This window comes from Lonchura striata, chromosome 11 (genome assembly GCF_050655825.1).
Source record: "Lonchura striata isolate lonStrDom1 chromosome 11, ASM5065582v1, whole genome shotgun sequence".
NCBI lineage: Eukaryota > Metazoa > Chordata > Aves > Passeriformes > Estrildidae > Lonchura > Lonchura striata.
The window spans coordinates 9,585,471-9,602,083 of NC_140713.1; the positions used below are offsets into that span (position 1 = coordinate 9,585,471).

A 16,613-nucleotide genomic window follows, 5' to 3' on the forward strand; every position below is an offset into this window, starting at 1 on the left:
CCTTTACTCTGACATAAAAGCCATTTCTGAAAAAAAAAAAAAAAAAAAGCCATCTGCTACTTTATTGTTTGGTATCAGCAGCAGAATAATGTCCGATTTTAATATCAGACTGTTGGCTATGTACTGCACTAATTTGTTCTGTGACATCAATGAATCAAAGTAGAGCTCCCGATAGAAGAACATCAAAAGGAAATTAATTTCTCTGTGATAGTACTAATAATTCCAGAATGCACGTGTTTTGCTCAGTTCTGGTAACCACTGAGAGCTGTGTTTTGTTAGATCAATATCACAACTGCTACACAGACCGAGGGTGTAAGGGTGAGCCTGGTGCTCCTCAGTAGCCACGAGTGTCATGGCTAATGGACAAAACCCTAACTACATTCTTGGTAGAATTTTATGGTTACCTAAGGAAAGGAGATGTAAAAGTGTGAACTCAATGGGGAAGGGTAAAAACTAGAAAAAACCCCATCATTTCTCCATATGTTGGGCTGGATGGTGGGCCTGGCATTAAAGATAGCATTTACAGAGTTTGTATCTAGCTGTGCGATTCTGAAAACATTTAGTGGGAATGGTAATTGTGTAGCAGACAGGAGGTGTCATAAGGTTATTCAGCATATATCTCCTGAAAATATGGTTTTGAAGTATTTTATTAGCTTCTTTTTTTGGTTGCTTTTATAGAAACCCTGTCAGATTAATACAAGGTTTATTAAAAAGCATGTTTCTTTATTTATAGCCAGTTTATACAGTTTCACATCTTTCCCTACAAATAGGTATATACAGGATTTGACACAATAAAAGAAATTGAACATTTTTAGATATAGATCCTTCCAAGTGCTTAGTCAATTCAAGGGTAGAAGAAAGGGTTACTGCAGTAAAGCATGCTTGTTGTAGCTGCACAGCATGATACCCACAGACAGACTGGGACTATATTTAGGGTTCTGGTCGTGTGCTGAGAATAGAACTAAGTGAGTACAGAGGCCCAAATGTGTCACTGAAATAAATATTGGCAGTATGGATGTGTGATCAAAATATCCAAATATACCAGGGACTGACTGCAGAACTTAGAGTCAAGAATAGCCCAGGTAGGGATAAGATTTCAAATAAATCTAGTATTCCCTCTTCTTTATATTTACCAGCTTTACCCTTCCCCCCTTTTTTGTTGTGTTCTCCCCTCAGCTGGCAGTCAGGGGTGTTGTTCATCAGCCTGGGGATGTGCAGGGCTGACTTTGTCCTGCTGCCAGCCTTGGGGGTCATGGCAAGGACTGGGAGACCTGTCACTGTCCTGGGCAGATCAGGCCTGACTTGGGGAAAATTAATTTAATTTATTGCCAAATGAAACAGATTTGAATGGTGAGAAACACAGACAAAATAAAAATAACACCTGCCTCTGCATCCCTCCTCTCCTTCCTAGGCTCAGCTTCACTCCTCCCAAACTCCTGTGCCCACCCCAGCCCCAGCCAGGGGCTCCTCCGGGCTCGGTGCTCTCAGGGCTGCTCTGGTTTTCACTCTTCCCTCCATCCTGCCTTTCCTGCCCCCTCCCCTCACTGCCAGGCAGTTTTCCCTTTCCCAGATGTGTTCCCACAGCTGTGCCCTGGGCTGGGGCAGCGTGGCCGGAGCCCTGGCAGTGCCAGCCTGGCATGGAGCACTGAGCAGCTTTATCCTGACAGCTCTTAATGGCTTTATTGCTGCAGGACTGCTGCTGGCATGAGCGAGCTTGGGCTCTGCCTACAAGGATGCAGTGACTTCTTTTTGGGATTCTTCACCAGACTGACATTCCTTGCTCTAGATCAGCACTGTGAGAGTGAGGACTTTTCCTGCAGTAACTCAGACAACATCAGATGCTTTTCCAGTCTCTCTTTCCATATGACATGCTGCAATAATATCTTGTATTAAAGACAGCAGATGAATAATTAGACAGTACCATGGAAAAGCTTCCACTGAGCAGGAACCTTGGGAGGACAAATACAAATCCAGACATCAGCATCACCTCTCTGGTCTCCTCTTCACCACCTATTTTGCTTTCTATTCTGCCCAAGCTGGAGTTTTCAAAGGGAAACCAACTTAAACAGGATTTTATAATGTGGCATTTGAAGGAACTCTTCACAACAGTCAGAGATTCACAGCAGATGTGCTGTTGGGATTGCCCTTGCCTGGTTCTAGTAATGGAGAAAGCAATGACAGGAAAACAGAGGGGATCCCCCTGTAGTATTGAACAAGGGCTATTTCCCAACTGCTGTCATGGAAATTAAGGAAAGCTTCACAGTTTTTCTGGAAGATATTAGGGGATAGAAAAATTTCTCACTCTGATTTTGCACATAAGTCCCAAGAATCTACTTTACCTGGAAAATTCAGATTTTTTTTTTCTCTTTCTTCACATGCATAAATGTTCTAAATAGCATAGACCTAAATAGCAAAGACTGTCAGCAAACTATTAGAATGAGAGATGCTGTCCCACAGCAGTCTTGGGAAGCCATTCACATACCATATTCTTTTGTTTCTCTCCTCCAGGCTGATAATGTGCTTTTGGAGAATAAACTCACCCACTTCCCCTAGAAATGTAGTTCAGAAAACTTTCCTCTTCTCCAACGTTTATATAAATTCAAATCTGGAAAGAAATGAACTCTAAATATGCCTTCAAGTGAAGAAATACTTAGGCAGTATTTGTGAGCATGGAAATAGTATCTGCCATTTGGGCTAATAAATTATCTTTATAAGAGCAGGTAAAGATAGCACTCCATATAAGCATGTGGAGTTTCTGTCCATTCAGGTTCACTAAAAATCTGCACTGTCAACTGAAAAATTTAGGTTATTAAATACATAATGCATTGTAACTATATGTGCAATGGTTATCTGTTTACTAGCTCTCTGCTTTTCCAAAGTCCTTCTACAAAATATTTTTTATAGAGATACAACATGCCGTGTTTGGATGGAGTCCTGCAGGGAGAGATGCAATTAAGAATGTTATGAAATAATACATTGTTTTTCTTACACATAATGTATTTGTGAGCTTTATACATGCAGGCAAGAGTGCTGAGCTCAGTAATTCAGGTCTTTGCATCTTGGTACCATACTGGCTGCTTCTGCAGTTTTAGCACAAAAGAAGTAGTCCCAAAACCAGTATTAATGATGGGAAATTGAAAATAATTCAAGAATTTTTTTGTAGAAAAATATTGAGAATATTTCTATCTAAAAGTTTACTGGATATTAGTTACATTTTCCCTTTTTAATAGAGATGGCTTATTTCTGAATAAAATCTCTAAAAGACTGGTGATGAAGCAGCAATAAACTTGATTTTTGACACTGAAATGCAATAGTGTTGTCAGTTAATACTTCTTCATAAACGATGAAAAATAATGATGATAAAACCCTATCTGGTTATCTGTTGTTTTCCTTTTGTTACAGTTGGATTTCACATTTTTTTGTCATTTTTCCTTTTTTTTTTTTTTGAGTTTCCCAAATGCTGGACTTCCTAAACATTTTTTTTTTTGTGCACTTCTGCAGTTACATATATTTAAGATGAAGGATATATTTTAAAAAATATACCCTAGATTTTTGTTTTTCTAATGATAACACAACTTCTATTTTCTTCTTACTAATATTCAGAAGAATTCCATTTAACTTGCTCCAAAACTGGATCACCTAATTAAACTGAAAAGGCGAAATCCTTGCTTTATAATACTAAATTCAGTAGTTCAGTAGCAAAAAAAAAAAAAAAAAAAAGAAAAAAAAAAGAAAAAGAATCCAGTGAATGAGATTTTAGTACTCTGATAAATCATAGCAATACCTTTTATTGCTCAATTAATTAAATACTATGTACTATAAGTAATAATTAATAGCAGTGCAGTCTCCCTACCATGTCTGCTGTTACCTTCATGACCCTTGGTAATGCTGCAGAAACATTTTAAACCTTTTGAACTCTAAATGTGTGTGGATGTCTTTCATGGGAAGTAACACAAAGTTTCAGAAGCTAAATTATTGATGTTTTGTGCATGAAACTTGTACCTGTTAGGTAGCAGTTAAAACTTTATAAAGAAATGTCTGATCATTGAGAAAAGACATTTTGTTGTGTATGTAAGTTTGTACTGTTTTTTTAAGAAAAAAAATGAAAGAGCAGAATGTATTCAGTTGTAGAAATTTCTGTCGTATGCAAAAATGCTCTGCAAACCTGTCTCAATTAAGATTTTGTGGAAATGAAATACAGTAATTTTCCCCTTGGAAAATAAACCTTTTGTAATTTACCAGGGATCAGACTAATTCACAGGGTACCTGCAAAATATTTTCCTCTTACAGACAACTTGGGTATCTGCGTTGATGAATTCTTGAGTGTTCACTGACACATTTGTTTGAATTCTGGGTGGGCTTTTGCTTTCTTTGCTTTAAAGCAAGAAAAAAACCCTAGAATACACCTTTGCAGCTAATCCAGCTGTTAAGGGTAACCCTGATTTTTTAGATTCTCTCTTTTGTCAGTGCCAGACAGGGCCCCAAATCAGCAGTTTTTGTTATGTCACTACAGGTGTAGTCACATAATGTATGACTGCTGAAACACTTGCTTGTGATTGCAAATTAAATATGTAACTAAAATGAATTTTAAACACCTGTAATCTCCTTACAGTGTTGTGAAAGTCAGATTTAGTGGGATGGTTGACAAATTGATTTTCATGTTAAGCCTTTTAAAACAGAAGGTTTTGGTCACTGTGGCGAGTACTCGCAGAACTCCAGGAGTTCAGCTACTTGTAATCTGCATTTCGTTTGCCTTCTGCTTGTCTTTTTGTGATATCTGTAGTTTGTGAGCCAGGATTTTACTCCTGTGCAGCCATTGCAGTAAGTTCAGTGGTATGTTGTTAATTGATGAATTAATTATAGCTCATGTTGATCTCAAGTTGCATTTTCAAGCTGTGTGACAGGAACCTGCTCATTTCCTGGGGACACCTGCCTGTGAAGAACATGTGACCATGAGTTATCTGCTTTTCTTACCACTGCTCCTTGTGTGCTGTACTCTTGGATATTAATTTGCACTAGATCTAGCTTTAGTAGCAAGCTCTTATTCCAGAGCTGCAGTTCCCTGATGAGCAGAGGTGAAATCGCCTCTCGGGAAGAGGGAACAGTAATCTCAGTTTGTGAAGGCTGCCTCTACTTTTGTGGAAATTTCACTGAGCTGAAGGTTGTGGCTGCAAAGATACTAATTAGGATGACAGAAGCATATATATCACTCGTGATATATTCTAGAAAAATTTATCATAAACTACTGGAGTTTCACCTAAGACAATGGTAAGATCCTGTGTGGAATCAGGGCCTCAAAATTTTGAATAACTTGCAATTTCTATTGTGGTTATTAACATTTAGGTGGTTGAAAGCTACCATAGCTCTAGGAACATGGCAGGATAGTGTGTGTGGGGAGGATCTTCATAAGGAAACAGTGATGCTGTCTTCTGGCTAAAATGAGAAATGGAAGAATTTTTGATTGAGGTAGAAAATACTAAAGGATGTCTCAGAATTAGCATTCAGAAAATGATACGCAGATGCCAGTAGCAAATGAATACTCCATTAGTTCCTGTATCATTAACTTTTCTTTTTGACTGCAACAAGTTTCATATGCTAAAGAATATTGTAAGTACATCTTGAAAAAGACATCTTTATTACATTCACATTATATACGACAAGCTGGTTCAAATAATTTTTGAGAGCAATGATGTTATCTTGAAAACAATGTAGAAATTTTGTTGGTGCTGTGGATTATTGATTGACAACAGATGGCAGTATAGCAGGTGTATTTACCTTGTAATGAACAAATGCCAGTGTATGAGACATGGCTAAAATTTATAAAAAGGCAGTTGGGAGCCTAGTTCACTTCTTTTAGATTATTTAGTCACTCCAGAAATTGTAATCCTTTTGCTAGGGATTGGCTTGTATCAGGAAGATGTGGGGTAATAAAATTACCCCACATCTGCAGGTCAATTCCTCACTCAACTGCTGCAGAGGCTGAAGAAGTCTCCAGCCCACCTGAGATGATCTGACCTGTCCTTTCCATTTCCTCCTCATCTCTGTGTTCAGTCCAGCCTTATCACAGAGAGGAAATGTCCCAGTTTATTTTGTCACGTTCTAATTTTAATATGTTCACTGGAAATGCCTATATCACCTTGTGGAGGCATGAGATAAAGTAGAGAGTTTTCTCTAAATTGTTTCTACTCTGGATTTTTACACACATCTCAAGGAGACACCTCTTTCAAGCTGTACTTGCTTCATGTGCTTGAGAATATCAACACTGTTGATCTCAACATCACAAAATATTTGAAGAAACTATGAAAACGCTAAATAGGCAAAGACAGACTTTCTTCAGACTTTCTTTTAGACTTTCTTTTATAGATATAATTTTGCAAATAATTTTTCATATTGGTTCACATCCATTTTTAAGGGAATTTGGATGTCTGTAGCAAAGTAAACCCACTCAATGCATTCTAGCTGTATACCATTTTCAATGGATCTAAAATATGACAGTAAATATTATTTGTATGCATTCAGTTTTATATAGGTGTCTAAACAATAATCCTATTTTGAGTGTCTTGTAACCTATATGTACAGTTGGCTAAACAGTTAAAGTATTCATGTGCATTATTTTTGTCTGATGGAGTGCAGCACAGTAAGTACCCCCAAAAGGACAATACTGCTCACTCCTCTTGTGCTGGGGAGAGCAGCAGGGACTGGCCATTTAGGGCTGTGAGCAAACCAAAGCTGTGCTAGGGTGAAAGGAAGCATATGAATCATAAATGTAGCATGCTTCACCTGTTTTGTTGCTAGCTTTATGATTTCATGCTGCTTAAGCATTATGATTTTGTGATTGAACTGTCTGTTTTCCTCCCTTGCAGAATAATAAGATGACATTGAAGAAAACCCTCCTATTTGGGTTGTAGCATGTGCAAATATATCAACATTGGATCTGAATCCCTGAATTAGCCCTGATTTGCCCTCTATTCTTTTCAGTCTGTGAGTTTGCACTGTCTTCTAAATTACTGCATGGATAGTTCAAAGAGTAACAATAGTCAAGAAGGTTTTATTCAGTTTGAGAGGGTTTGACTCCCATTTTATTGTTTGTACACCACAGTTTATAAGTTAATTGGTTGTTGAAACTCTATTTAATTTTTTTCTTACCATTTTGTTTCTGCTTATTACATGAGCCAAGGAAGTGATAAATCTGATTTTTTTTTCAGCAGAAGATATCATTGTGTTTCAGAAGATATTTCTACGCTTTCTCAAAGAAAAAATGGAAGTTTTGTTTTGAATTTAGAGAAAGCAAGATCAAACTCTCAGTCAGTTTAGACAAAAGAAATGAGCAAAGGGACTTGACACAATAACATGTCATTTAGGTTGTTCAGGTTACACTTTTATTTGAGAGTATTCTCCTCTTCTTCTGAATAATTTATTTTTTTTTTTAATCAATGTAATGGTTTGTGCCTTGGATTTTTATAACGAATTTGCACTTCTGATGCTGCTATTAGACAGGAGTAATAGAGCTTGATAACAGTAGAGAGGTTGGACAGAAACATGTTAGAAAGAGAAGGGATGAAAGTTCTGTTGGGATTGTAGCTTTAGAGCCATTACTTACAGGAATATTCCAGAAAAATGACCACTGCATTTTTGATAAAAAACCCAATTATATTGGTTCAAAGCATTTAAAAAAAAAAAAAAAAGCATTTTTTTTTTCTTTTTGTTTCCCTTTGTATTCTGAAACTTTTGGCTTGGAACATGCAGTGTGTTCTTGTAATTACTGGATGTTAGAAACATAATTTAGAAAGAGAAAATGAGATTTTTAAAATATAATAATACAGCTACAGGAGTGGTTAGATGAGAAGAAATACCAAGTAATAGGAGACTTGTGAAAAATCGTAAGTGTTGCCAACACAGTAACAAGTAAGAGAGATATAAATCAAAATAAGCATTCATTGTGTTCTGCTTAGTTTCCCATTCACCTTCTTGGAAAATAATGCTATTATGTTTCCATTATGGTGGATTCTTCCATATGCATTGCTAACTGAGCTGAAAGCAGAATACTGGAGCAAACACAGCAGTTCTTAAGTTCTCAGAACTCAGCTGTCTTAATCAGTGGTAGCTTTCTCTGTGTTTTGCCCTGAAATGGGAAGGTCCTGCGTATTATTTCTTCAGTAACCTTGACAGTAATTACTTCTGAAAGAATACTCATATCATTAACTGGTAAGTCTACCAAACCAGTGAACAGCTGTAATCAGCAGAACGAAGGTCACAGGGGAGGATCCCTTAGGTTCAGTTCCCCTCACACTTTGAGATGTTGGGTCTCTGCATCTCTGCACACTTCAGCAGCTGCTGCCTGAAAGACAGATATGCTCAGGAACATGAAATGTGCAGAAGTTTGTGAAAAAAGCTGCCAGACACAAAAAAAAAATTTTGAAAAAAAAAAATCAAAGCATTTGAACATCCACCTTCCCTCCAAATGTCAGAAGATGATTAATGAATTCTACAAAGACCTTAAACCATGAGGACATTGTATTTATTTTTAAAATTGTATTTTAAATAATCTGAAGGCTCCTGTTAAGTCCTCTCAACTTTGATCTATATATCCTCATATGGTATAGCTAATTCTCTCTGCTGAAGGCTGAAGACAATGCTGTTCCAGTACTCTGCTCAGGAACACCACACAGATATTCCATAGGTCAGGGTGTTGTGTTTTCCATGGATCAGTAACTGTCACCTGTCCCCTGAAGAAGCTTTACCCTGTGGCTAGAAAAGAGCTGTCTGTGGGGAAACTGAGGAAGCACAGGTTTTAGGGATGTGTTCATCTATGAGAAGTTTGTAGCAGAACTCAGAATGAACTCCAGAGCTCCTGCTCTCTGCTCTTCACCTAAAAGTCTCTTCTCTCTTTAGCAAACCCTCTTTTGGTTCTGCTCATTGCTCACTTCATCCATCTGGGCATCTTAGTACTTTCTTTAAAATTATTAAGCTTTGGAAGATGAAAATAGTGTAAAAAAAAAAAATGTCTTGCATGGTGATAGCCCCTGTGCAAAATACATTTCGAAGTAGATGTTTAATTCAAGGGAACTCCTTGAAATCTTGAATTAAGATAGGACCACATATAACAGTTTGCATGGTATAATAATAGAAATTAAGGATTAGAAAATGAAAAAGATATTATAAAACAAGATGTTTCAGGTAGAACTGCAGACTTGCAGTTGAAATAATCCTAGTTTTTTTTTTTTTGTCATGGTAAAACCTAGAAGTCCTATTGTTCCCTGCATATGTGAGCTGCTAATCCAAATGTCCACACCTGCCTGTATGAGCAAGGGAATCTAAATACCCAAGCACTGCAATAGTTCTGGTTGTTGAAAGATTCTGTTCACAAAGAAGCTGTAATGCTAAAAAAGCCAAAAAGGTCAACAACAAAACCCCCACACAATTAGACCAGGTACAGAGAAAATCAGTTCTATAGGCTTGAGACTTTCATGAGCTGAATGCTATTGGCTATCTATGCTATTAGATAATTTCAACCATTCCTTTAGTCCTTCAATTGCTACTAAAATCAGTTTATAAGGTAATGAGACACAAATGATGCTTTCTGTATATGCTATGCTTTGTTGAGATAAAATAATGATATGTTAATTATATATTTCAATAGAAGTAACCATGTCTGTGTAAGTACTGCATAGATGCACATTTGAAATAGAAATGGCAGGGGAAAAAAAGAAAGAATAGAAAAGAAAGGAGACATCAACAACATCATAAAAAGGCAAAATAGCAAAGCAGCTGCTTTCAACTACCTGAAGGAAAGATTATCTCTTATCCTAGTTTTCTCTTACTGAGGGAAATGTGATGTGATCAGGTCACTGCATGTAAAATGCTGTAAGAATGTGATCTGCACTTCATCATTATAAAATTCAAACATTCTTGAACCTTTTATTCCACCCTGTTCATATTTATCTTTTTGGTCCTGCCTTCATTGGGTACCACATTTGTATTGATAAATTGTAGGTACTTGGAGATGTATTGATGGGCTGAAGACAGTTCAAAATGCAGAGTGCTGTAGCTTTGCATATCATTACACCTAGCTCGGTCTTTGCCTCTTGAAAGCTGTCGATTTGTGCATTATTGCTATTCAGGCTGATAAATGACAGTAATTGTTCTTAAGTTGAAGAGCTGGCTTAATGTGCTGACTTGCTTGGGAATTCTGAGCACCAGGGTTAAACTAGTGCTCCACTGCTTCTAACAAAATGGTCTTTTCCAGCTCAGAATAGATACTTAATTGAATTACTTTAGCCTTCATGCATTTTGCAGCTTTGCATTTGAAGAAAAAATATTCATAACGAGATCAGGGAATTTAGAGCTGTTCATAGGGAGGTCAGGCTTGGTATGTGCCCCCACTTCATGGCACCTGCTCCCAGTGGTGCTACCACAATTAAAAAGAAAAAAAGTTGAGAGGGAGAATATGTTAGTCCTATAATAACACCGAGAAAGACATAAACAATTAGATGGAGATGTATCACTATTATTTTTTTCTACTGTCCCAGTGGTGGAACTTAGTAAGGCACATTTATAAAGATGAAATACAGCTCATTTAGTATGATTTTTAAAAAATAGTGTTTATTCATGTGTAGTAGCACTGATTTTTCAGGTAACAGTTTAGGAGAAGTGTCTTAAAGCCTCTCTTAATTTTTTTCAAGAGAAGTTTTTTTTCAGGGATAAATCAAAAAGAATTCCTCATGAAATATGGATATGTTCTCTTAAATAATGCTCACAGAATTCACACTAGAATTCAAGATTTTCAGAAATTGAGTGTGACTTGTGTTGACTTGTTCACATTTGGCATTGTTTATGTGTGATGCAGTACAAATTAAGGTTCACAATCCAAACAATTCAGTGTCTCCGTGATTCAGTACTTAGGCCAATTTGTTTTAAACAGTTTCTCTACAGTTCTTTTAGGTGACAGCTCTGCATTTCCACATTGACACACAAAAATTCAAATCAGATTGAAAAAATCGAACTGTTAAAAAAGAAAACTTAAAGATTCAAAGTGAAGTTTATTTACTGCATTGTGATTCTCTATGGTGACTTATTTGTTTCACATACAAACTTTGAATGGAATCAACCCCTTTCATGTGAGCTATACAAAATGTTTCCTTTTACCTACAAAGATAATACAGTTATTAAAGGTTTTCTACAGTTCCAGGTGTTGCATTTGAGGTCTCCTTGGTCAGCATTGTAAAGATACAGATTATTCATTCAGGGAGAGTTTTAGTCACAAGGCTATTGCAAGATTCTTGTCTTCATGTTTATAACTGCTGGAGCTTCAATGTCTAATGTGTATTTTCAAACAAAATTTATGAAAACACTGGAAAATAATTCATTATTTGTTTAGTCATCCTAGCAAACAGGAGTCCTTTTCTGCAGTCTTAAAAAGGGAGATTATATTCTGACATTATCAGAAAAGCATATCTTTTTCTTTTACAAAGACACTTGGCAGTTGCCTGATGTAGTTCAAGGTTATTTTTCATTCAGATACTTTCCTCAGAGCTCTGTTTTTAAATCAGTCACCTACATCTACCAAGGAATCATGGACAAAGTGCCATGAGTTGATGTTTGGGGCCACTGTAGACTTTTCCTGGGCATGCAGAAGTGCTCAGCAAACACCTTTAGTTGATCCCAGAGAATTCCTAAAGCTGACAATTGAGCAGGGAGGCAGGGAGGATTATACAACTAATTTATTACCTACCATTTTGTATTACCAGCTCTTTGGAGAACATTTATTCTGTTTACACTCATTGAATGTTGGGGTTCATCTACTGAATGTAAAAGAAATACTCATTTATATAAGCTGTAAAAATTTCCAGGTTTTTCCCTTCCTACTCCTTTGTTGCGTCTACAGATACTTGTGTGTGTACTGAACTAGAATTCACTGAAGGTACCACTTAATTTCATTTCATCCATTCCATGCCTGAAATACATTTCCCAATAAGGACAGACTTGTTACCTGACTATAATAATCTGGAAAGTGCAAATTTTCCTCATTTATCTGCTTTCAAATTGAACAAATTCCTTACTTTTCTAATAGGAAAACAGCATTAACTAAGTTCACAGGAAGGTGGATTTCATGGGCCTAGTGTGGATACTGTATTTAGTCTCAGTTTTATTCAACCACTTTTCCTGACTGAGCTCATTTTGTTGTTATTCATGAACCCTAAAGCCATTGCAGCATAAACCTTAATGGATGCTATCTTTCACATGCTGATCTTCACATGCCCAGTTTTCTTGCAAGGTCTCTGATTGAAGGTTAAAGAATATTGTGACTCCAGCATGCATTTTATTTTTCTTAATCTACTTTTTTCCAGTTCTTTAAATCTTTGCTATTCAAGTCAGGACGAAAAAGATAATAGGAAAGTTCAGCTCACAGAAGAACTTTGGAAATACATAATTCAGAAATGTTGTGCTAGTGAGCATATTTAATATTTGTCTACTAATTTTACATAAATGCTAATATATCTGTCCCCTCTCCACCCCCAGGAATTAATTTTTATTTTGAAGAAAAATTCCTAATCTTCTTAGTTCCATGATAACTTTTAAAACCTAGACCTGCTGTTATAGATTAGTTTCTGTCAGTGTTATTAGTGCACTCTATATATTGGCCTTTTAAACCACAGAATGCTTCTCTGTTGAAGACCAGCAGATGCCATCTTTCAGAATCTATGGACTGAAGTAACATTTGTGAACTGTTTTATTCAGCCAGTAGGGATCATGGCTATTCTAAATTTAGAAATCTGTGAGTGATTACTTTTAAGTAACTTTTTATTTCTCTTGATTTAGAGTCTAAGTCAGGCACTGTGTAATCCAGACTCCATCTCTAATTCCAATACAACATGGAGAAAAGAGCTTGTTTGTTTTAAGGTTCTGAGCATCTGCAGGTTCCACTGAAGTAAAATCCTGAAGAGATGGGCAGTTATGAAAATTTGAAGCTTTAAATATTTTGGGCAGTTCACTGATTCCTTTGCTGGATGTGAATTCCTTACAATTTTGTTTACAATGAAATTTAATTTTTCTTAATTGAAGTGCTAGAGTGATGTGCTATAGGAAAGGTAATACTGAGAAGAAAAAGTGAGTATTTTGAACAAGAAGGAGAATTGGTATTTATCTCTCCATTCTCTCATCATTCTTTTTATAGGATAATTAAAAGAGCTGCAAGAATATGGTCTTGCATCATGCTGAATGTATAATTATCCTCTCCAGCTGGTTGACTGTCAGCTGACCTGATGGAAATTCCCTGTAGTGACTTCATTCCCTTTGTTCTGACTTCGTTCAGCTCCTCAGGTGCTTGGGCTGGAAGTTTGGACTAACCATGGTTGGTTCTGTACTTGCCATGGAACTGGGCTGCTCATGCCTGGGCTTGGTTCTTTTCTCCTTCTGGCCACAACTTCTCCTTGCACATGTTAATGGCATCCAGCAGGAGATGGCTAATGCTGATATTTCATGGTTGAAAAGGATGCAGAGGGTTTTGCTGCCTGTTTTTTACTTCCCTGTGTTCATGGGTATGCTGTATATGGATGTGCCAGTATTAATTTCTGTTATGTATCCAGTGCTCTCTCCAAATCAGAGCTCCACAACTTTAATTGGCAAGGTAAAGCCATTTCATGAGAAGGTGCCCACACCAGAAATCTTACCACAATTGACCAACTCCTTCTTCCAGGAAGGAAAAGGAAGGCAAGTTAATTGTTACACAGAATAAAAAACATATTCTTCATAAAAAACATCTACCAGAAGCTGGAGTGAAGTAGATCTTGAGGCAAAATTCCTATTTAAAGCTGATTTAAATTTTATACCCTGTGTGATATACTCTGTGGAGCAATGTTTTCTTCTAAAAGGATAGAGTCTTGTGCTGTAGACATGCAACTATTATTAGAGCAATATATACATCACCCTTAATTTAAACTTGCTAACCTGTCCAATTTAATAAAAATGGTTTTTCGTGTCTTGAAAATTTGTCAAATATCACTTATTTTTATGGGCAAAAAGTTGCAAGTTCATGAAATTACTGTTTAAACGAATACGTTTTAGTTTTTAACTCAAGTGTTTTTGAGAACTAAATTACAGAAAATGTGGTATTGGCTAATGTTCAATATTCTTGCAGCTGTTTTTTGAAAGCTTTGACTTTCTTTGCTATAGATCCATAGCAGGAGGGCACATTTGTTTATTTTGCATTTTGGTGACCACATTAAAAAAACCCAAATCATCACTTGGATATGGTAACAGGTGTTCATTGGAAAGTTTTCACTTGAGGGGTGAGTTTGTCAGGCTTAAGATTTCTGCTTTGGAAAGTGCTACATTAAATTAAAATTACAACTTGACAGTGCTCTCCAGCAATTTTAATACTTGTTCATGAGGCATCGTGGCTGATACACTGGTAGGAACAAGTTCAGTGTTGTGAAAGCATTAATGATTAATTAGTATTTTGGAAGTTGTCCCAGCACGTGTGCAGGATTTGGCTCCAGGTCCCTTTTTGGCTGAGTGGTTGCAGGAGCTCTGGGACTCTGCCCTGGGCTTCACCTGCAGGGCCAGTCTGGCTGGTGGGACCCTGCTGGGTGGGAGGGCACAGCAGAGAGGCTTCAGGTGAAACCACAGTGACCCAGGTGCAACCTCACACAATCCTAATACTAAAACAAAAGCATCAACCTTCAAATTCCCCTTTTCCCTTTCCCATCTGTCCCACACCTGCTACAGAACCTCGTTAGGCTGAGTGGGTGCAACTGGTGCCCAGCCCCAAAGCACCTGGGGACAGGATTTATAAGGGGCTGTGTCAGCCCTGGGCACCTCTTTGTGCTTCTGTCCTTCCACCTGTCTGTGGAAAGCATCCAGTCCTTCCTGACAGAAAAGGTATGTGCACGGAGTTCATAAATATGTGTGGCTGATATAGGAATAATTCACTTTGTGTGAGAGATTTAGAGAGGAGTGTTTGATACAATGGTGTTTATTTGGTGATGAGTTAGACTTTTGCTTGTCTTGAAAATTTCTGTGGAAGCTATGGCAGAGTGATCTGCAGTTTTCAGAACGCAGTACTTTTAAAGAGACAAACTGGTAGAAATGTCATTTCTTAGCTAGAAAGGCCTGGTTAAAACATGTTATATATTTGGATGAAGAAACCAAAAGAAATTAGAGAGGAATTTGCAGCCTTTTGAAATAGATTGCATATTTTAAGCAGAAGAATTCAGGTAAATGTAAAAGTGTGCAAACATTTCTTGGTTGCTGTTTTTAAGAGGAATATCAGTATGTATTCCACAAAGGGATGTCTTTAAAAATTTTCCTGTTGCATACTTAGTCTGTAAGAATGTTTTATGCTTTACAGAAATTAGCTAGCAATTTGAAATGTTATAGAAGCATCATCTCATCCCTCAGCATCCCTTTAGAAATTGGAAAAATACAAAACTGATGATCTGGAATAGCTGCTGGAAGAATAATTTAGTTAAGATAAACTAAAATCTTAAAATTTTAAAACTCTTTTCTTACTTCATGTTATAAAGATTCTACAAATCTTTTAGATTAATTTCTGTGGAATCTCTGATAGTGCAAATAAAACAAGTAAATCTCTCACTTTAAAATACCTTTTCATAAACTTTGAAATCTGTCCTAACTGCATTGGGTGTTTTTTTTTTTTTCTTTTTTTTTTTTTTCCCTTTTTTTTTTTCCTAAAGTACTCAGAAGCTGTTTTTGTGGACTTAAATTTTTTTGTATGTTGGGCATGTTTTGTTTTTTGTTCTGAGTGATTATCATGCAATTTTTCTGTGTATCCTTCTAAAAAAAGTTAATCCAAGCAAGAGTTACCAATAGTAACACAGATATAAGAGTTTTTAAGGAAGTGGATTTTTAAAAATAATGTCTTGCCTTTCAATATTTATTTTCTCACTGGGAAGGAAAGTAGATATATATGTTTCCTTTTGTGTCCTCGCAGAACTCCTGCATTGAATGTGAGCTTTTGTGTTGTTTTTGAATGGTGCAGAAAAGTGATACATGGCTTTCTACAGCAACTCACTTGGATTTTGAATGTATAATGGCTATTGTGTAAGAAAACAAAGCTGGAGAAAGTTTTGTGTGTGTTCCTATATTTTTTCCCTTGATTTGTAAATGAAATTGGGGAGTAAAAGAAATACTCAAAATCCACTCCTGAGCAGTGCCCTGGCCCCTCAAACACCTGGTGTCTTGTTAACTGCTCTGTCTCTGGGAGAGATGTTTCTTTCTGACTGTGGGCAAATGAAAGAACTAGGAAAGAAAATATTCTCCTTCTGTAGAATACTATGTGAGGAATGATTCTATGAAAGGAAATCTTCACTACTTAGGCCATGAATGCACTTGCATTTAAATCCTGAATTTCTTAATTTGGCAACATAGAGTGTTTTCTCCCTTTCATCCTAAGGCAGAAATATAATTTGTGCCAATTTCCCATTAATGGGAGAATGAGCTATATTGGCTTTAGTTGGTCAATTGATTTCTTTTGACAGAAAAGGGAAATATTAAGGATGCAATGAATAGTCATGTTTGAATCTACCAAACAGATGTTTGCTCCTGGAGGCCTTACTGTATACAAAACTAGAGGATTAAAGTAACAAACTGAT

The 16,613-nt window shown here is 36.7% G+C and overlaps 1 long non-coding RNA gene across 3 annotated transcripts in view; it reads left to right on the top strand.

The window, feature by feature from the left end:
- Positions 1-7,680: 7,680 nt before the first annotated feature.
- Positions 7,681-16,613, top strand: part of LOC116184058 (uncharacterized) — a 232,749-nt gene continuing 223,816 nt past the window's right edge. For all 3 annotated transcript variants that reach the window (XR_014957823.1, XR_014957825.1, XR_014957824.1), the window contains exon 1: positions 7,681-14,880. This is a non-coding gene — a long non-coding RNA (uncharacterized LOC116184058). The remainder of the gene's footprint in view (positions 14,881-16,613) is intronic.